A 21,698-nucleotide genomic window follows, 5' to 3' on the forward strand; every position below is an offset into this window, starting at 1 on the left:
CTTAGGAGGTAAGTAATATTCACAAGTTACATGTACACAAACCCAAAACATGTAAGTAACAGTGAGAAAAGTAGTGCAAACAATGTAGAATCACAATAGGATGCAATAGGTAGACATAGGACTAGGGGCAACAAAAACCATATACTCCAAAAGTGGAATGCGAATCACGAATGGACCCCAGACCTATGGGAGGTTGTAGAGGGTCACTGGGACTGTGAGAAAACAGTAAGGGTGTCCAAAATACCCCACCCCAAGACCCTGAAAAGTAGGAGTAAAGTTACCCTACTACCCCAGAAAGACACAATAGTTGGTATAGGGGATTCTGCAAGAACCACAAGCACCAGCAAAACACTGAAGATGGATTCCTGGACCTGAGGACCTGAAAAGGAAGGGGACCAAGTCCAAGAGTCACGAAAGTGTGCAGGGGGGGCAGGAGCCCACCAAACCCCAGATCAAGGTGCAAAAGGGCTGCCTCTGGGTGGAAGAAGCTGAAGATTCTGCAACAACAAAAAGGGCTAGGAACTTCTCCTTTGGACGGAAGATGTCCCACGGCGTGCTGGAGGTTACAGAAGTGGTTCCAGGCATAAATACTGCAAACAAGCCTTGCTAGCTGCAAGAGTCGCGGTTGAGAAGGAACAGGATGTCGCCCCTTGGAGGAGGAGACAGAGGGGGCACTCAGCAACTCAGAGAGCCCCAACAGAAGCAGGCGGCACCCACAGAAGTACTGGAACAGGCACTTAGAAGATATGAGGACAGCGGTCAACTCAGAGTCACAAAGGAGGGTCCCACGACGTTGGGCAATGCAGGACGGAGTGCTGGGAACCCAGGCTAGGCTGTGCACAAAGGAATCTTTGGAGAAGTTCACAGAAGCCGGAGCAGCTGCAAATCACGCAGTACACAGGTTTGCTGTCTGGCTTGGGGAGGCAAAAACTTACCTCCACCAACTTTGGACAGAAGGGCCACTGGACTGTGGGAGTCACTTGGACCCAGCTCCTGTGTTCCAGGGACCAGGCTCATCAGGATGAGAGGGGACCCAGAGGACCGGTGATGCAGAAGCTTGGTGTCTGCGTTAGCAGGGGGAAGATTCCGTCGACCCACTGGAGATTTCTTCTTGGCTTCCAGTGCAGGGTGAAGGCAGACAGCCCTCAGAGCATGGACCACCAGGAAACAGTCGAGAAAGCTGGCAGGATGAGGCTTGACAATGTTGCTGGTAGTCGTCTTGCTACTTTGTTGCGGTTTTGCAGGCGTCCTGGAGCAGTCAGCGGTCGATCCTTGGCAGAAGTCGAAGAGGGAAGTGCAGAGGAACTCTGGTGAGCTCTTGCATTCGTTATCTGAGGAATAGCCCAGAGGAGAGACCCTAAATAGCCAGAAAAGGAGGTTTGGCTACCAAGAAAGGAGGTTTGGCTACCAAGAGAGGTAAGCACCTATCAGGAGGGGTCTCTGATGTCACCTGCTGGCACTGGCCACTCAGAGCAGTCCAGTGTGCCCCCAAGAATCCAAGATGGCAGAGGTCTGGGACACACTGGAGGAACTCTGGGCACCTCCCCTGGGAGGTACTGGTCAGGGGAGTGGTCACTACCCTTTCCTTTGCCCAGTTTCACGCCAGAGCAGGGCTGGGCGATCCCTGAACCAGTGTAGACTGGCTTATGCAGAGAGGGGCACCATCTGTGCCCATCAAAGCATTTCCAGAGGCTGGGGAGGCTAATCCTCCCCAGCCCATCACACCTATTTCCAAAGGGAGAGGGTGTGACACCCTCTCTCAGAGGAAATCCTTTGTCTGCCTTCCTGGGGCTGGTCTGCCCAGACCCCAGGAGGGCAGAATCCTGTCTGAGGGGTTGGCAGCAGCAGCAGCTGCAGTGGAAACCTCGGAAAGGCAGTTTGGCAGTACGCAGGTTCTGTGCTAGAGCCCCTGGTGACAATTTTAGAAAGCAGAGAGAGCATACACACTGAGGTTCTGGTTAGCAGAGCCTCAGTGATACAGTTAGGCACCACACAGGGGACACATACAGGGCATACATTATGAGCACTGGGGTCCTGCCTAGCAGGATCACAGTGACACATGGGCAAAAACAAACATACATACAGTGAAAATGGGGGTAAATGCCAGGCAAGATGGTACTTTTACTACAATATTATGCACCTCAATCAAACTGCACATCTAGATTTCAATGTCTAGAAAATAATCGCGCACTCTGCCAATTTGTATTTCAAAGGTTAAACGCCAGGAATGAATTGCGCACACTGTTGCCGATTCGAACACCCAGATTAACATGCAATGAAATAATCGCGCGCACTGACGATCTGTGATTCAAGAGTTTAATGTCGGGAAAGAATTGCGCACCCTGTTGCCGATTCGAACACCCAGATTAACATGCAATGAAATAATCGCGCGCACTGACGATCTGTGATTCAAGAGTTTAATGTCGGGAAAGAATTGCGCACCCTGTTGCCAATTCGATTATCAAGAACCAAATGCCATGTAAGGATTGCACACACTGCCAATCTGAATGCCAAGAAGTAAATGTCAGGAATGAATCACGCACACTGTTGCCGATTCGGAATTCATGATACAAATGCCAAGAAATGATTGCGTGCACTGCCGATCTGAATGCCAAGAAATAAATGCCTGGAATGAATCGCGCACACTGTTGCGGATTCAGAATTCATGATACAAATGCCATGAAATGATTGCGCACACTGCCAATCTGAATGCCAAGAAATGAATGGCAGGAATGAATCGCGCACACTGTTGCCGATTCAGAATTCAGGATATAAATGCCATATAATGATCGCGCACACTGCCGATCTGAATGCCAAGAAGTAAATGTCAGGATTGAATCGTGCACACTGTTGCCGATTTGGAATTCATGATACAAATGCAATGAAATGATCGAGTGCACTGCCGATCTGAATGCCAAGAAATAAATGCCAGGAATGAATCGCGCACACTGTTGCCATTCCAGAATTCACGATACAAATGCCATGAAATGATTGCAGACACTGCCAATCTAAATGCCAAGAAATAAATGGCAGGAATGAATCACGCACACTGTTGCCGATTCGGAATTCACAATACAAATGCCATGAAATGATCGCGTGCACTGCCGATCTGAATGCCAAGAAGTAAATGCCTGGAATGAATCGCGTACACTGTTGACGATTCAGAATTCACAATACAAATGCCATGAAAACAATCGCGCACGCGATTTTAAATTTAGGCCCAAAACTCAAGTGTCACTGGAAAACGGAGTCGAGGGCCTAACTCGACCTCCATCTTACCGCCCTGCTTGAAGATCATCAAATAAATGAGGGCAGGCCTGGAAACGACTGGGTAGGCCTCCGGGACAGGAGCTCTGGAAAATGCTGCTGCTCTGCACCAGGACCTCTGAATAGTGGGCACGTGGAACTGGGCTGGCTCCCTTATATAGAGCCAAGCCCCACCCACGAGCCACACCCAACCATGCTGCAAGAAAGGCTTCTAGAAAATCTTAGAATAAAGGTCCACACCCTGTAGTCCTGCAAACAAGCCTTGCAAATGAACAATGAATTACAAACAGCATTAATGACTTTTCAAGGTAAAAGCTCTGCAATGCAAAAGGTTAACATACTGCATAGAAACATAATGCATGAAATATGCCTTTGCATAAGGACTGGGTTTTTTGCATTTACGTCGCCCGTAGAGCGCGCATTGTCCTGATGTTGACACCCAGGTTTTGCGGTGGCTATGGCATTTTCCTCACAAGAGGGTCCTATGGGCTCTCTGGATTTCATGATTCCAATTCCACCCCTCCAGTTCAGGGAAAACACTTTGGAATAGCTTGATCACAAATGTTGTGAAGTCACTAAACTCTACTCCGTCCTACCCTTATGATTCTTCATTTGTTGCAGTGTGGCGGTCTTCTAATTTTTATTGAGCGTCCAGAAGTTGTGCCTTGTGTCCTGTCGATTAATCCTTTAATATTGTGAGCTCTGTTCAAAAGCTGCTGCCTGGCTCTCCACTGCTGATATCCTTTCTGCAATCTCTGAGCAGGTTTTTGAGATTTTCCGTACACCCCCTTTGAGCTTTCTGGTTGAAGCGTGTGCTTTTCTGCTATATGAGGGAGTCACTTCCTGGCGGGACATAATGCTATGATAAATGGCTTAAAGGGTAGATGGTTTGCTCGCTCCTGACAGTGGCAGCTAAGTATTAGCTTCAGTACTGGCAACCCTTTCAAGGGCATGTTGTGTGGTAGCATAGCCCCATTTCAGGCCCCTAGTAACTGACAGTCTACTTCCCTTGCCAGGACCAGGCTGCTTCCACACAGTTGACTGAGAGCCCTCATCTGATATGTCTGATGTGTTCCTTGGATCCGCCGACCCCTCTGATAATGACAATAAACACTCAGGAGCCTCCATGGTCTCTGTGTCCACACCTACGTTATAAATATTGCTTCACCTTTCCTGTAGTTCTATTTTAGGCCATCTGGTTTGTTGTGACTCCAGTATGCCCTGTCCTGGGGGAGCCTCTTCCTCTTGCTTGATGCTTACAAGGGGTATACTCAGAGCCTTCGAGCCTCCGTGAGCCTCGGTTTTTTCCCCACCTTTCAAACCTTTGCTACATGCTGGAGCAGACTTCTCCATGGATGACAGAGGCAGTTGTGATTTATTTGCAGTCTGAAGCAGAGCAGATACATTTCCATCTGCATATAGTGTATCATTGGGGGGATTTTGTCACATTGGCAAAGGTCTTACTACCACCAACTATAGAGTCCATCTTTTCTCCCCTTAAATCATGGGCCACTATTGCCGTCACATGCATGATAAGAACATTTCCACTGGCACTACCTGGTCTCCCTTTTCCCCAGAGGTCATGGAGGGGGAGAGCCTAAAACCTTCATTGTAGGCTATATAGAGGACTCAGCCTGCCTCTTTCCTGACTGTGCTGCCACAGATCCCCCCATTGAGGAAGACACTAGTGTGGATTGCCCTGTTGTGCAATCCTTCTCTTGTGGTATGGGTTCCTCCAGGTGACTACTTTCGGCGCATGTATCTTCTCATGCCCCCTCTAGTTTGTCTGCATGCAAAGTCTCTACCTCCAGGTGCCCTTTCTCTTTCAGTGTAGCCTTCAAGAAGTCAGTAGTAGTAAGTCTATCTCCAGCCGGGCTGCATACCCTGCTCAATGTCCTGCCTACCTAAGCTGCAGCTGCCTTTCTTAGCATCTTCCATAAGGTGGCAGAGTTCCCTTCAATCTCCCTGTGTACTTAGGCCCATATTTATACTTTTTGACGCAAAACTGCGCTAACGCAGTTTTGCGTCAAAAAAATTAGCGCCGGCTAATGCCATTCTGAAGCGCCATGCGGGCGCCGTATTTATTGAATGACGTTAGCCGGCGTTAGCCGCCGGCGCCATCTGGTGTGCGTTAAAAAAAACGACGTACACCAGGCAGCGCCGGCGTAGGGGGAAAATGGAGTATGGGTGTCCAAAAATGGTGCAAGTCAGGCTGAGGCAAAGAAATCGCCTCAACCCGATTTGCGCCATTTTTTTTTTCACTCCCAACCCCCATTGAAATGACTCCTGTCTTAGCAAAGACAGGAGTCATGCCCCGTTGCCCAATGGCCATGCCCAGGGGACTTATCAGGCCCCCCTATGCCACAAAAAAAAATAAAAAAAAATACTTACCACAACTTACCTTTTCTTCCCTGGGATGGGTCCCTCCATCCTTGGGTGTCCTCCTGGGGTGGGCAAGGGTGGCAGGGGGTGTCCCTGGGGGCAGGGGAGGGCACCTCTGGGCTCATTCTGAGCCCACAGGTCCCTTAACGCCTGCCCTGTCCCAGGTGTTAAAAAGAGGCGCAAATGCGGGGTTTTTTGCCCCGCCCACTCCCGGGCGTCATTTTTGCCCGGGAGTATAAATCCGACACATATGCATCGGAGTCATTTTTTAAGACGGGAACGCCTACCTTGCATCTCATTAACGCAAGGAAGGTGTTCACGCCAAAAAATGACGCTAACTCCATGAACTTTGACGCTAGACGCGTCTAACGCCAAAGTATAAATATGGAGTTAGTTTTGCGTCAAATTTGCGTCGAAAAAAACGACGCATATTCGGCGCAAACTGAGTATAAATATGCCCCTTAATGTAGGAACTTCCCCATTCTATGCTATCACCAGTGTCCAGTATTCCTCCGGTGTGGCTTTTCAGAAACCTAGTGCCTTTGGGGGCCAATATCTTGGAAGACTGCATCCACCTGGTTCTATGCCAGTTATCCGCAGACTTGTGTCTGCCGTCACCCAACCTTCCCAGCATTCGCTGAGTTTGCTGACTGATGGTGCCTGAAATCCACATTAAAAGGAGTCTGCTTGCTCCCTGAAGCTGTACAAACTTCCCCCAGACGTTGTAGCCACAGTCACACCCTTGAACCATGGCCAGGTGCCCAAAAATCTCTCTTAATCCACATTGCTCAACGGGCCACCTTGGAAGGGAGAGGAGCTTGCGTTCGGCAGCTCATAAAGCTGCCATCTTGGCTCCAAATCCTCCAACTTTCTATGGTCAGCTGTGAGCCTTTTCTAAGGAGGCGCCATTGATATTGGATTTCAATGTGAATTTAGTGTCCAGGATAGCATGCAGTATTTTCTCAAACTGGGCAGAGTGACCATACAGAGTGAGCTCAAGATCATGCAGAGCACCAGTGCCACCATCAAGAGGCGCGCCTGAGGCCGAGGCCTACCCAGTGCCCGAAGCCGGTGTCCTCAAGGATTTAGATTTTACTATCATGGCTATCATTACTATCATGGCCACATCAGAAGTCACCCCTCAATGATCACTCCAGGGAGGGCCAAGTACTCTGTCAGCGCCCCCGGGCTCCCCACGGGGTGTTACAATACTAAGGTCACAACACCCCCCCGGAGCAGTGGATGTCAGTTGCCAGACCTCCTTGTGTAGCTGACAGGGGAGCACTATGTGGTTCTCACCAGCATCAGGAATCAATGCAGGTGTTGATGCAGGAGGAGGCAAGGGTCTACTGGTGAGAAGTCTCACTGAGGAGCCAGAAAGGTCACAGATTTCTCACAGGTACAATCCCTGTGTAGTGCAGGTCCATGCAGGTGTCTGCCAGCATGTTTCATGCAGGAGTCCGCCAGGACTAGTCCTGTAAATGCCCCACAGCAGAATTAGACAGCAGGACCCAAATCCCGGCACCACGATCGAGGCTACTCCACTTCCCGCTGCATAAACAGAAAGAAGGTCAGATCCGTAAACAGGTGCACATGCCCTCTCCTCACCTCCAGGTCTCTCGTCGGGTGAAATTTGACCCCCTCCCAGGGCTCAGCACGGTTCCTCAGCAGCACAGGCGGGAGTTGGTCAGCAACACTTCAGGCCTCTGCTGCACACTCTGCAGGCTCCTGCATATTGTCACTCTCCTGGGCAACAGCAATCCATCAATGTGGGTGGTGCCTCAGCTTCAGACTACCCACTGATGCACTGCAGTCCTGTCTGAGCCCCATTGCTCAGGGGTCCCACAGCCACAGGTCCAGCGTGGGCTGCTTATAGAGAAGGCCACAGGCCCCATAGTACTTGACGGGGCCACAGGCCCAATTGAACTCCACACTGCTGTCTCTGCACCCCAGTGGTTTTGGGTCTCACACAGGCTGCCATAGGGGTTGGACTCACACACACCACTGCCCCCAACCCCAGGGCAGTCATGCAGTCACTGCCTGGCCGATGGCCCTATCACGGTCCTGGCTCATTCCTCATCTGGCAATGAGGGCCAACGAAATGAGGGCTGCCTAGAGCACTTTGGCCCATATTTATACTTTTTAGCACTGCATTTGCGCCTCTTTTTGATGCAAAAGTGGCACAAACTTCCAAAATACAATTGAGAGGTTCACCCGTATAGTTGTGGGTATTCCCAGGTCAGGTCCCACAGGATTATGCAGGATAATGTGCGGGGCCAGGCCAGAGCTCATACAGATATGTCCATGGCTGCCACCATTTTGGCCACACCCCCTCAAGATGTCCATAATTTTAAAACACACAGAGCAGAATATTGCGTAATAGATCCATTTGACAGACCTGCCATGAACAATAATGTGATAATGTAATAATTCACAAAATGGGTTGGCCTTGATGCAAAACCCATCCAAACAGTGACTAACCATAAAAGCATAAAAGCATATGAAGGGAGAAGACTGAAAGTGCTCTCTCTCCATATATTGATTTTTATGACATATTTTTTTCAGAGTGGATAGCATTATCTTTAGTATGGGTCAGAAATGAGGCTGTGACAGTGACCTTCTCCCACAGAGCAACCACTCTCTTGTCATTTCATGAGTATTTTGTGACTGCACCTAGCCTAAACTTCAGCTGATTACCGATTTTAGATCATCAAAGCTGGTATCTTATTTTGATTATTAATGAAAATAAATTTTCTGCTATGCACACCATAGTGGGGACTGCAGTTGGTAAAGAACAGCAAATGATTTAGTGGTTAGAATCCGCCAAGGTCCCGCCGACAAATGACCGCACCGCGGTCAAAAGACCGCGGCGGCCATTCAAACATTTCCGCTGGGCCGGCGGGCGCTCTCCAAAAGAGCCCCTGCAACGTGGACGCCGGCTCAGAATTGCAGGGGTGCGACGGGTGCAGTTGCACCCGTCGCGTATTTCAGTGTCTGCAAAGCAGACACTGAAATACTTTGTGGGGCCCTCTTACGGGGGCCCCTGCAGTGCCCATGCCATTGGCATGGGCACTGCAGGGGCCCCCAGGGGCCCCGCGGCACCCCCTACCGCCATCCTGTTCATGGCGGGTTTCCCGCCATGAACAGGATGGCGGTAGGGGGTGTCTGAATCCCCATGGCGGCGGAGCGCGCTCCGCCGCCATGGAGGATTCAATGGGGCAGCGGTAAACCGGCGGGAGACCGCCGGTTTACCCTTTCTGACCGCGGCTGAACCGCCGCGGTCAGAATGCCCTTGGGAGCACCGCCAGCCTGTTGGCGGTGCTCCCGTGGTCGGTGACCCTGGCGGTCACCGGCCGCCAGGGTCAGAATGACCCCCTAAATGTCCTTCTCTTTTTACTTAACAGGTGCGGGAAGCACTATTACGCCAGTTCTCTCTAACAAGATTAGCTTCACAACTCACCAAGGTATGTTTTAAATGGTGCCATACTGTTGCAACTGGTTGTACCAGGTGTAGGGAAAGTATAAAGAGTTGCAGACAACATACAAAATCGGAAAGTAACGTTACATAGGAGTAGATGTAACTATATGGGACAAGAAATGACCGAAGCGGTCAGAGTCCACAAATTGAAGCAAACAGTTTTGTGTCTTTTGTAACAGTGTTTATTTCGGCTGCAGATGACCCTGATAGATTTTATATATTATCCTTCTCGCTGGGCCTGAACATCTGGTACTAAAGGTAAATAGGATCACAGATGTCTTCTTAATTCTTAAATGGGGAAAGTAGGATACTGAAGAAAACAAACATTTAATATAATTGAGGACTCCAGAAAGTCAAAATATTATGTCAGAATAGCTTTACAATTTGATTAATTCCTCTAAGGCTGAGATGATTCGGTGCATGACCCTTGCATTGACAACAACGTAACGAGTTCTCGTCGAGTACTGGTCCAGTGAGTTAACAGATTCTGGAAGAGGAAGACCAAGTGCCTTATAACATAAGGCTTAAGTAGAAACATTTGCTGTGCTATTGATACTACGAATTGGTGGCCTACAAAGGTGTGAATGTTTCCCACCATTGTTCAAAGCTTTTCTAAAAGCTGTAGAAGTTGCAAACAAAAAACCCAGTAACAAACATTATAGAAAGTGATCTTTCGAATAACAAAACACCAGCACAGCGTTCATTTAGAAGGAATATTTTCCTGCAAATTGTGAGCGAAAAGAAAATGACCCAGGCCAAGTTGAAATAATTCACAAATTATGCACCATTCACATGCACATGTTGAATAAACGATAAACATCTAATTATTTGGTTGAAGGGGGTGTTAATGCATTGCATAACTCAATATCTGGACAGCTACTTTCCAGACAATTGGAAGTGGCCAAACAAATAAAGGGCCTCATTCACAGCAAAATGGTGCAGCTCTGCGCCAAATATGGCAGCACTGCATTACTTCAGAAACGCAGAAATGCACAGTATTTAGGAACACACTGTACACCCCTGTGTTTTTCCTAGCACTGGCACTAAAATTAGCTGCCTGGCGCCAATGCAGACACCCTTGCTCCATAGTGCCAGGTTGCCTGCCTTGCAGGGAATAATTGTTTATGTGCAGGAAGGTGTCCTTTCCTTCACATAAACGATCAATAATGGTGATTTGTTACTTCTATGTGTGCTTCATTCTACAGCATACGTAAAAATAGCAAATCGTCATTATTTAACAATTGTTTATATGCAGTAAGGTGTCCCTTTCTACACATAAACATTCATTAATGGTGTTTTGCTCTTTCTATGTGTGCCACAGAATGCAGCACACATAGAAAAAGCAGAAACAAGGAGAAATAAAAGTATTTCTCCTCGTTGCGCCATGCTAACGCCACCCATGGGATGGCGTTAGTTTTTGGCATTGCCTCAGGTTTCTCGTAAATCTGGGACAGCGTCAAAATGCAATGCGTGTTGTGGTGGAATGCCCACAGCATCACTCATTGCATGCCCTTTCACGCAAAGTTTACCACTGCCTTGTAAATATGGAGCAGGGCATTGAACCACGGAGCGTCCCTAAAAGTGATGTTCCTTAAAAGTGATGCTCCAGTGGTGCAAGGGCCTCGTTAATGAGACCCATAGTTTTTAGAATCTGTTTTCATTTTACAGGATTTTCAAAAGCAAGACCAAAATTTATGTAAATAACAATAAAGCGAACAGTTGCTACTACGGCCTAACAAACAAACACAAACAAACACATCACCAGGTTGTAGATGGTGGAGAGTCAGGCAACAATAGTATGCCGACACATACACAGGTATGACCATGTCAGAACGACTCTGAATGTCCTCCATTGGCTAATAATATGATCCGGAAACAAATTTACATCTCTTTGCATTATTCACAAAGCATACCGGGGAAAAAATCCATGCTTCTTTCAAGGTCTGGCTCCTGCTAGGAACATTTTTCTAACCCAACAAGCTCTTTCATGAGGCCAAATTATGAAGACAAGTCACTAGAAGTTTGAGACCTGAGACTCTGGAACACTCGTACTGGACCTATATATCTTAAATTCAGAAAACGTTGTGTAAGTTAATAAGATCAGCATCCAACCACTCATTTACCAGGCCTAGGCCATGACTGAAGATTGGCAAACCTAGGTTTATTCAACAAATTCGACTGGAAGCCAGCACTTTAACCTCAATTTTCTCTACCACAATAGTTGTTCACCTTCTGTATTGAAAGGCATAAGAACATGTGTTACTATTATATAAAACACCCTAATTGATACAAAATGACAACTGACTTCACTAAATATGCATACCTATATCTAGGAGTGTAAGTGCCAGGTCTGAGAGCTAAGCAAGATGCACTTCAGGGTGTAGGAGAAATCTTCAGTACAATGTGAGATCTGACACATCACAAAGAGTAGGTCTCAACAGCAGTGAGCTCATGGTGAGGGACCCTTCATTTATTCTACCCAGTGTGAGAGGCTTTTCTGGCTTACAGTGGGTACCTTGTGGTACTTACACCTTGTGCCAGGTCCAGTTATCCCTTATTAGTAGATTAGAAGGTTCTAGCAGCTTAGGCTGATAGAGGTAACTATAGCAGAGCAGCTTAGGCTGAACTGGGAGACATTCAAAGCTACTACTATATCACATATATCATATAGCACTATATCACAAGAAACACAATACTCAGAGTTACTAAAAAATAAAGGTACTTTATTTTAATGAAAAGATGCCAAAAGTATCTCAGGGGATATACTCCCTTAGGAGGTAAGTAAAATACACAAAATATGCACACAAACCAAAATAAGGTAAGTAAACAGTTAGAAAATTAGTACAAACACTGTAGAACACAATAGGATGCAATAGGAGACAATAGGCCTAGGGGCAACACAAACCATACACTCCAAAAGTGGAATGCGAACCGCAAATGGACCCCAGGCCTAGTGTAGTGTGTAGAGGGTCGCTGGGAGTGCAAAAAAACACTAAGGGTGTCCAAGATACCCCACCCCAAGACCCTGAAAAGTAGGATTAAAGTTACCTTACTACCTCAGAAAGACAGTAAAGTCGAGATAGGGGACTCTGCAAAGACAACAACTGACTGCAAAGCACTGAAGATGGATTCCTGGACCTGAGGACCTGTAAAGGAAGGGGACCAGGTCCAAGAGTCACGCAAGTGTCCAGGGGGGGCAGGAGCCCATTAAACCCCAGATGAAGGTGCAAAACGGCTGCCTCCGGGTGGAAGAAGCCGAAGATTCTGCAACAACGGAAGGTGCCAGGAACTTCTCCTTTGGTCAGAAGATGTCCCTTAGCATGCTGGAGGACGCAGGGTTGTTTTCACAGAGAAAGACCACAAACACGCCTTGCTAGCTGCAAGAGTTGTGGTTGAAGGTTTTGGGTGCTGCCTGGGCCCAGGAAAGACCAGAAGGTCGCCCCTTGGAAGAGGAGACAGAAGGGGCACTTAGCAAGAGAGAGAGCCCACGCGGAAGCAGGCAGCACCCGCAGAAGCAATTGAACAGGCATTCAGAAGATCTGAGCACGGCGGTCGTCTCAGAACAACAAAAGAGGGTCCCACGAAGTCGAAGTCCAACTCAGTGAGTTGGGCAATGCAAGAAGGAGTGCTGGGGACCTGGTCTGTGCTGTCCATGAAGGAAGTCTTGCTAAAGTGCGCAGAAGCCCTAGCAGCTGCAGTTCACGGAGTACACAGGATTACTGTCTGGCGTGTGGAGGCAAGGACTTACCTCCACCAAAGTTTGACAGAAGGGCCACTGGACTGTCAGGGATACCTGGATCCAGCTCCTGTGTTCCAGGGACCATGCTCGTCAAGATGAGAGGGGACCCAGAGGACCGGTGATGCAGAGATTTGGTGCCTGTGTTGGCAGGGGTAAGATTCCGTCGACCCACGGGAGATTTCTTCTTGGCTTCCAGTGCAGGGTGAAGGCAGACAGCCCTCAGAGCATGCACCACCAGGAAAAAGTCGAGAAAGCCGGCAGGATGAGGCACTACAATGTTGCTGGTAGTCTTCTTGCTACTTTGTTGCGGTTTAGCAGGCATCCTGGAGCAGTCAGCGGTCGATCCTTGGCAGAAGTCGAAGAGAGAAGTGCAGAGGAACTCTGAGCTCTTGCATTTGTTATCTGAAGAGAAACCCACAGGAGAGACCCTAAATAGCCCTCAGAGGAAGATTGGCTACCTAACCAGGTAATAGCCTATCAGGAGGGGTTTCTGACGTCACCTGCTGGTACTGGCCACTCAGAGATCTCCATTGTGCCTTCACACCTCTGCATTCAAGATGGCAGAGGTCTGGGACACACTGGAGGAGCTCTGGGCACCACCCCTGGGGTGGTGATGGACAGCAGAATGGTCACTCCCCTTTCCTTTGTCCAGTTTAGCGCCAGAGCAGGGGCTGGGGGATCCCTGAAACGGTGTAGAATGGTTTATGCAAGGAGGGCACCATCTGTGCCCTTCAAAGCATTTCCAGAGGCCAAGAGAGGCTACTCCTCTGAGGCCCTTAACACCTATTTCCAAAGGGAGAGGGTGTAGCACCCTCTCTCAGAGGACATCCTTTGTTCTGCCTTCCTGGGACTGGGCTGCCCAGGCCCCAGGGGGGCAGAAACCTGTCTGAGAGTTGGCAGCAGCGGTAGCTGCAGAGAAAACCCGAGAGAGCTAGTTTGGCAGTACCCGGGGTCCATGCTGGAGCCCGGGGATGCATGGAATTGTCCCCCCAATACCAGAATGGTATTGGGGTGACAATTCCATGATCCTAGACATGTTACATGGCCATGTTCGGAGTTACCATTGTGACGCTACACATAGGTATTGACCTATATGTAGTTCACGCGTGTAACGGTGTCCCTGCACTCACAAAGTCCTGGGAATTTAACCCTGAACAATGTGGGGGCACCTTGGCTAGTGCCAGGGTGCCCTCACACTAAGTAACTCTGCACCCAACCTTCAATAAGTGCGGGTTAGACATATAGGTGACTTATAAGTTACTTAAGTGCAGTGTAAAATGACTGTGAAATAACGTGGGCGTTATTTCACTCAGGCTGCAGTGGCAGTCCTGTGTAAGAATTGTCTGAGCTCCCTATGGGTGGCATAAGAAATGCTGCAGCCCATAGGGATCTCCTGGAACCCCAATACCCTGGGTACCTAGGTACCATAAACTAGGGAATTATAAGGGTGTTCCAGTGTGCCAATCAGAATTGGTAAAGTTAGTCACTAGCCTGCAGTGACAATTTTAAAAGCAGAGAGAGCATAAACACTGAGGTTCTGGTTAGCAGAGCTTCAGTGATACAGTTAGGCACCACACAGGGAACGCATACAGGGCACACTTTATGAGCACTGGGGTCCTGGCTTACAGGATCCCAGTGACACAGGCAAAAACAAACACACATATAAGTAAAAATGGGGGTAACATGCCAGGCAAGATGGTACTTTCCTACACCCAGCACACCGAAGAATAGTTTGACCAAAGCTGTTGCAGCATAAGAGTTAGAAGGAGTAAGACAAATTTAGCAATAATTGAAGTAGGTGGCAAACAGTCCAGACCTCAGTCTGTGTATGGACTAAGCAGCTGCAGGGAGTGCTGCCACTTTTCAGTTGCTTCAGGCCCATGATAGGTAGATGCCCTGCACAAATACCCCAGTGCAAAAATAATAGAGTTAAACCATACTGCTCCCACTGTCCTAAGCCTTGACTAGACAGATAGCCGAGTACGTTGATTAGGAGTGACTCAACCTTAGTCCCTTATTATAAACAAATAGTGACCCACATATTGATTTACAGAAGCGACATTCATGATTAGATTTCTAAACATTGTTCAATATGCATTGTTCAAATCTACAAAAAATAGCAAAAGTTTCCCAACTGAATTGTTTTACTTCTAGAGAGTGTCATTGGTTTCATATTAAAGTACTAATCAATGAGCATTAAAACATTTTGAATTCCATAAATCTAAATAGAAAAAAACCGAAGAAGCTAAACAAACTGCAGGATGGAAAAACAAATTGTAAAAATGGACACTCTCCAATAGCACATGCATGACCTCAAAGTAGACAGCTCTCTGTTAGCCAGATTCTACTGATAGCCATTGCTCTACTCTTGTGCACAAGAAGAACTTTTACCATTATATGGGGATGAACATCGGTCCAGAAGAAAAGCAAATAGTGTGGGATCAATCCTATTTTTTGTGTGTCTGTGAGGCAGATTTTGGTTAAGAATGCTAAACTCACTTTGTTGAGGGAAGGAAAATAATGGCAAAAATATGTCAGAAGATTAAAACAGTGTTTGTGTTCCAGCTGCCCACGCCTTCCTTAATGTCAAACCAGTCCAGCTAGTTGTCTAGTTTCTGAAATGTAGACCCTGAATCTGATGAGCATCTAACCATCTTCCCCAAATCTCTGGACCAATAGAATACAAAACCTGCTATCAGAAAAGGGAAGCCAAAGACGGGATTGTGCAAACAAATTAGTATCCAATACAACTGGAAATGATATGGAATCATTAAGATCAAAATCGTGCACCGATTCCTTTAATGGTTTATGGTATTTATTTTTCTCATGTCGGATCTATTCTTTAGTTTGAAACTCCTGGTCAGTGATGGGGTCGGAAGGGCTAAAATCAACCAGTGCTTAGACAGAAATATTCTTCGTAATATACAACAGGATGTTCAGATAGAAGTACGCCTTGGGATTATGGATACACTGTTCTGTTGCGTTTGCTGCATGATCCTGCTTGCCATCTTTCCAGCAGCTGTAAGCACTGTTTTCCTGAATGGCCTTGAGTTCCACAACACATACATAGCTCTAAACAACACTGATGCTCCCTTTCTTCATCACTAAACGTATTTTGTGTACTCCCTACTTGCATGGGCTCATCTGATGGGAAAATTGACTCTGAAGGTGCGCTGGGAAACATTGCCAAACAAAACTGCACCCTTCCAGTTTCAGAGTCATTTGTTGGCTATTGGTCTGAAAAGTTAAACCAATTAAGGCAGAAATAGTTGTGGATCGATTCACTACTAGTGATAAAGTGTCCTTTTGTTTCTCTCGGAGGCCTTGAGAAAATGTGGCTAATGTTCTGTTTATGCAGATTCAGCAAAATATTTCCAAAACTGACTAATTCAAGTGAAGAGTTCTTTCTTCCTTTGGCTCAGATTTAATAGTCCGTGGTGACTGCCCTACATGGATTGATGTTGCCTGAAGATAGATTTAAACGTACCTATAACTTGGTTGGTTATTTAGGGGAGGACTATGGTTGAAGATCAACTGAGTTACCTGCAACATGGTGTAGTTGTTCAGCTAGGATAACATGAATGTTATTTTTGCAGGATGTGTATGAACCTGTTGCGGTTGTGCCAGGAAGTGTATTTGACAATGAGGTAGAAACGATTAAAAAGTAAGATGTCCCATGTGTATTGCCCTGTTGGGGCTATAAGTAATAGGACTATGTATTACTTAAATTGGGTTCTGGGATTAGAAAGGTTCGGATTAAGACGTCACCTAATGAAGAATTTATAGTCTACGGAGTGGCCCAAGATGGAGTGGTGGCAAAGATGTGATTCATTCTATTTCGAGGAGGGTCTTCTCTTACAGAGCTCTTGCTAGAGCTTCCTAGATCTTTCCTATAGCCTAGGCCAGGACATGTAATGGATGCTCTTTTACATTTGTGACATAGGGCCAGATGTAGGAAGCATTTTGCATGGTGCAAACTGTGAAAATCGCAGTTTGCGCCATGCAAAATGCACATCGCGATGCACATTCACAATTTGCGAGTCGGTACCGACTCGCAAATTGTTAATGCGACTCGCAAATAGGAAGGAGTGTCCCCTTCCTATTTGCGACTCGCATCACAATGCTAAATTGCTTTGTGACCGCGAATGCGGTCGCAAAGCAGTTCGCAGTTACCACCAGCGTCACACTGGTGGTAACCCATTCGCAAAGGGGAAGGGGTCCCTTTGTGAATGTTGGCCAAAATGTTTTTTCAGAGCAGGCAGTGGTCCAATGGACCACTGCCTACTCTGAAAAAACGAAACCAAATGGTTTTGTTATTTTTTTTTGTATTGCAACTCGTTTTTCTTTAAGGAAAACGGGCTGCAATACAAAAAAAAAAAAAACTGCTTTATTTAAAAAGCAGTCACAGACATGGAGGTCTGCTGTCTTCAGCAGGCCACCATCCCTGTGAGTGCAGGGACTCGCTATGGGGTCGCAAAATGCGACCCACCTCATTAATAATAATGAGGTGGGTCTTTGCGACCCCCATAGCGATTCACAGACGGTGTCTGAGACACAGTTCTGCATCCGAATATGTGATTCGGTATTTGCGAGTCGCATCGACTCGCAATTTCCGAATCGCAAATTCGGAACTTGCTACATCTGGCCCATAGCCTCTGGAATGTCTGACATAACCTATGTGCATAAAGGTGCCAGACCTAGATGCAGTCTTATAAACAAATAAAGGTAAACACATGTTGTAGGAAAGTTCTCCTTCTTGCCTTGGTCACCTCCAAACGTTTTGGACAGATACTGGTGGTTACTGACTCTTGGCTGTGCCCAGGGTACTGCTTACCAGTCCCAGGGCCAGTGCTCTGTGTAAAGTGGATATGCAAATTAGGCTAATTATAATTGCCAGTATCAACCTACCTATAAGTCCCTAGTATATGATAGGACATGTAAGTTTACTGGTTTCCAACATAGGCAGTGCAACCATACATGCACTGCTGAGGTGATAAGTGTAATTTTAAAGGCAGGCCTGTCTTGCTGGCTGCTTTTAAACTAAAGTTATATGCTAATTTGAAGCAATTCCACAGTCTTAAAGTACCTTAATATTAAAGCCCTAAGGTGTGCCCTATGTACCCTTAGGGTTGGGTGCCATGTAACTATAAGCAGGGAGCTTATAAAAATTGCTTTATAAGCCCTGGTGAGGAAAAATTGTCAAATTTGTTTTTCCCTCACTGTAGTGAATGGCCTCCATAGGCTAAAATGGGGAGACTTTATTTTAATTAATAAAGTCCCCTTAAGTGTCAGATACCTTGAGTTTGGTATCAAATGTATTGTTATAATAAATCCCACAACTTTCAATTGTTGGATTTAATAAAACTAGTTTAGGTAAATAGTTTTAAAACTCTACCTGAAAGTTGCCAACTTCAGCTCTGTTGTGCCCTTCTCTGATTAGCCAGCCTCTGGCCAGGCTGCTTTGATGAGGTGTGAAGTGACCTGAACACAAAGGATGTGCCTGGGCAGATGGAGAAGAAGGAAGGAGGGGAGGGCTGCCAAACTGGTCTTCAAAGGCAGGGAAGAACATTTGGAGCAGTCCAGGTTAGAAGAGTGCAGTAGAGGGGTGTGTTTAGGATTTGTTGCCACACCAGTGGGTGGGTTCAGTCAGATCTAACCTCCAAAAATCACTTTCAGCCATGTTAGATTTTTGAAGAATGTTGGTCCCTGGGATTGATTGTTTCCACACTTCCTAAGGGAGGGAGCCTGCCTGTGACTGGACCCCCCTGTTTTCCAACCTGGAACAAGGATAAATATGGCAGAGCTGCACCCACACCCCAGATCCCTACAAGGAAGAACATCAGAAGAAGAAGGACTGTCCTGCTGGACCCCTGGCCTTCACCTGGACACTGCACTCTGAAGGACTGCACCAGCTGCATACTTGGGCTTCACCACAAGAAGGACTTTGCCCGGCTTCAACTGGGTCAAGAAGGGACTCCCTGTTTGCTACAGGTGAAAAATAGCTAACAAGAGTACCCTGCATCAAATCCTGAAGAAACTGACCAACTGATCACTGTCCAGTGACCATTTTGGACTTCGAGCCAGGTGCATTCTGGGAGTTTGAGTCTGCACCCACAAGGAGCAACTCAGATCTTCTGGAACCTTGGGGTGAGCTGTGGACTCCTAAAGGACCTTCAAAGACCTTCTGAAAGAAGATCCAGAAGTTTGGAGAAGATTGGTGAACGTTTTGGAAAAATCTTCATAGAGGGACCGACCCGACGTTGTGGTGAGCCTAGCCGGCTTGCCTCAACCTCGACCCGGCCTGACTTGCAGGTTTGTCCTGCTGAAGTAAATCTCTGAAAAAATGACTGAGTCGGAACGTAGAAAGTTGACGGGGACCTCCCGTGCAGTGTTTCCGAAGAGGGCTCGAGGAACGTCAGATCAAGATTCCCCGGTTGGCCCGGTTAAAAGATTTTGATCTCCAAAAATCTAAGTCCAAATGTATAAATTTTTACGGGGTCTTCTGCGACGCGTATCTGAGGAAGGGCTCCAGGGAGGTCGGATAGGACTAGTGACTTCGTCCGCTGAAGAAATTCTTCAAGAAAACGACAAAGTCTGATAGTAAACCTTTGACCGAGGCCTCCTGCTTGCTGTAGCCGTGCAGACTCCATCACAGTCGGCCTCAAACTTTCACTTTGCCCCAGGTGAGTTGTGACCAGATTGGCGCTATTCGTATCTATGCGCTAATAAACATTAATTCTTTTAAAATTCATATATCTGGTTCCCCTTATCCGATTTTATTCTTTTTGGAGTCAAATTAAAGATAAAAATATTTCCTATTTTTATAAATTGATTTCAGAATTTTAAACTTTTTCCTGTGTCTTATTTAATTACTGTTTTGTGATACTTGAATGCTTCATACACATTGGACCTCAATATGACATTCCGCCAATGCCATTCCGCCATCAGACCGCCTGTGCGGCCTGAATCTCGCAAACCCTATTATGGCTTCCCCACTGGGCCGACCGGCAGAAACAGAGTTTCTGTCTGCCGGCCCAGCTGGGAACAGGGCCTTAACATTGCAGCCAGCTCCTTATGGAGGCAGCAGCAATGTGGCGGTGCAGCAGCACCCTTCGCGCATTCCACTGTCCGTAATTTGGGCAGTGGAATGCGCAGTGTGACTGTGCATGGGGGCCCATCGAGTCACCCATACCACCAGCCTTTCCATGGTGGTGTTTACTGCATGGACAGGCGGGCGGATGGGGACTCGTATTCCCCAGGGCAGTGCTGCTTGCAGTGCTGCCTGGTGGATCACAACCGCCAGGACTGCCAGGACTGCCAGGTTGAAGGCTGGCAGCAGCCTGGCAGTGTCGACGGTTTGACCGTGGCAGCTCTGCCATGGTCATAATGTCGCAGTCGGACCACTACTTTGGCGGCGGTCCGACGGCTACCGTGACCCTGGCGGTCTAGTAACCGCCAGGGTCCTAATGACCCCCTTTGTCTCCTAAGTTAAGCTTTGTCACTCGTTGCCAAGCTACCAAGGGTTGAGCTGGTGTTAATTTATTGAGACGTAACTGAGCCTAGTGGGGACTAGTGGCCTGTTGCTAAATGTAGATACTCACCCGCCCTTACTAAAAATCCACTTTCCAACATTTTTGGTGTGCAGTGGTGGGATCCAGTACTTGTGATCAGTATAACACTACAGTTTTACGTAAAGCAAATTAAAAATCCTTTAAATTGTCCTAGTGAAAAAATAGTTTTTGATTTTTAATTTGGATTAATTTGAATTATTTCATTTTTGTCATTTTTCTAAATTCTTCCAATTTTTGCAAAACACTTTTGTTGACACAAAAACAGGGAACCATGGAGCCTGATCTGGCTAACCTACCCACAATGACAGTAGTCCAGGGTAGGGGGTTGTGTACTGAAAGGGGTTTACCTACAGCCACTAACCTCAGGAAAAATGTTTTGATTATATTCCTGACAGCCTGGGCTGCGGCCCAAGACGTAGGCACAGAGGAAGCTCCAGAGGAGGAAGAAGAAGGGGAGTATGCTCGCTCCAACCACTCAGGGGGGCATCTGAGCCTTGAAGCACACAGTTACCAGGGCCATACCCAAAGCTAGTTGGGGGAAGGGGGCGCTTTCAGAAGTAGACAACCTGTCCCTTAGGAAAGAGAGCTGAAGGCCCAGCTAGGATATATAGCTTTGGAGGCAGAGAAGCTGGCCTTGAAAAAGAAAAAGTGGACAAAGGAACAGAAAAGAGATGGAGGCGCCGACAGAGAAGCTGAAATGTTCATGGGCGGGGGATGTTGTCCCAGAGTACCCAAGGGGGTGGTTCTTGCCTATGTAGAGGGGAATGATATAGACAAATGGCTGGGGATCTTTGATAGGGCACTCTAGATGAGAGCTAAGACTCAATACTGGGGTTCACTTCTATAGGAGTTGGTCCCCAACTCTTGGAGGGACAGGCTTCTGGCCTTAAGTGGGGAGGAGGCTGTAGGAAGGTACTGTAGGAAAGTACCATCTTGCCTGGCATGTTACCCCAATATTTCACTGTATATATGTTGTTTTAGTTGTATGTGTCACTGGGACCCTGCCAGCCAGGGCCCCAGTGCTCATAAGTGTGCCCTGTATGTGTTACCTGTGTTATGACTAACTGTCTCACTGAGGCTCTGCTATCCAGAACCTCAGTGGTTATGCTCTCTCATTTCTTCACAAATTGTCACTAACAGGCTAGTGACCAATTTCACCAATTTACATTGGCATACTGGAATACCCTTATAATTCCCTAGTATATGGTACTGAGGTACCCATGGTATTGGGGTTCCAGGAGATCCCTATGGGCTGCAGAAT

Source organism: Pleurodeles waltl, chromosome 5 (assembly GCF_031143425.1).
Source record: "Pleurodeles waltl isolate 20211129_DDA chromosome 5, aPleWal1.hap1.20221129, whole genome shotgun sequence".
NCBI classification, from domain to species: domain Eukaryota; kingdom Metazoa; phylum Chordata; class Amphibia; order Caudata; family Salamandridae; genus Pleurodeles; species Pleurodeles waltl.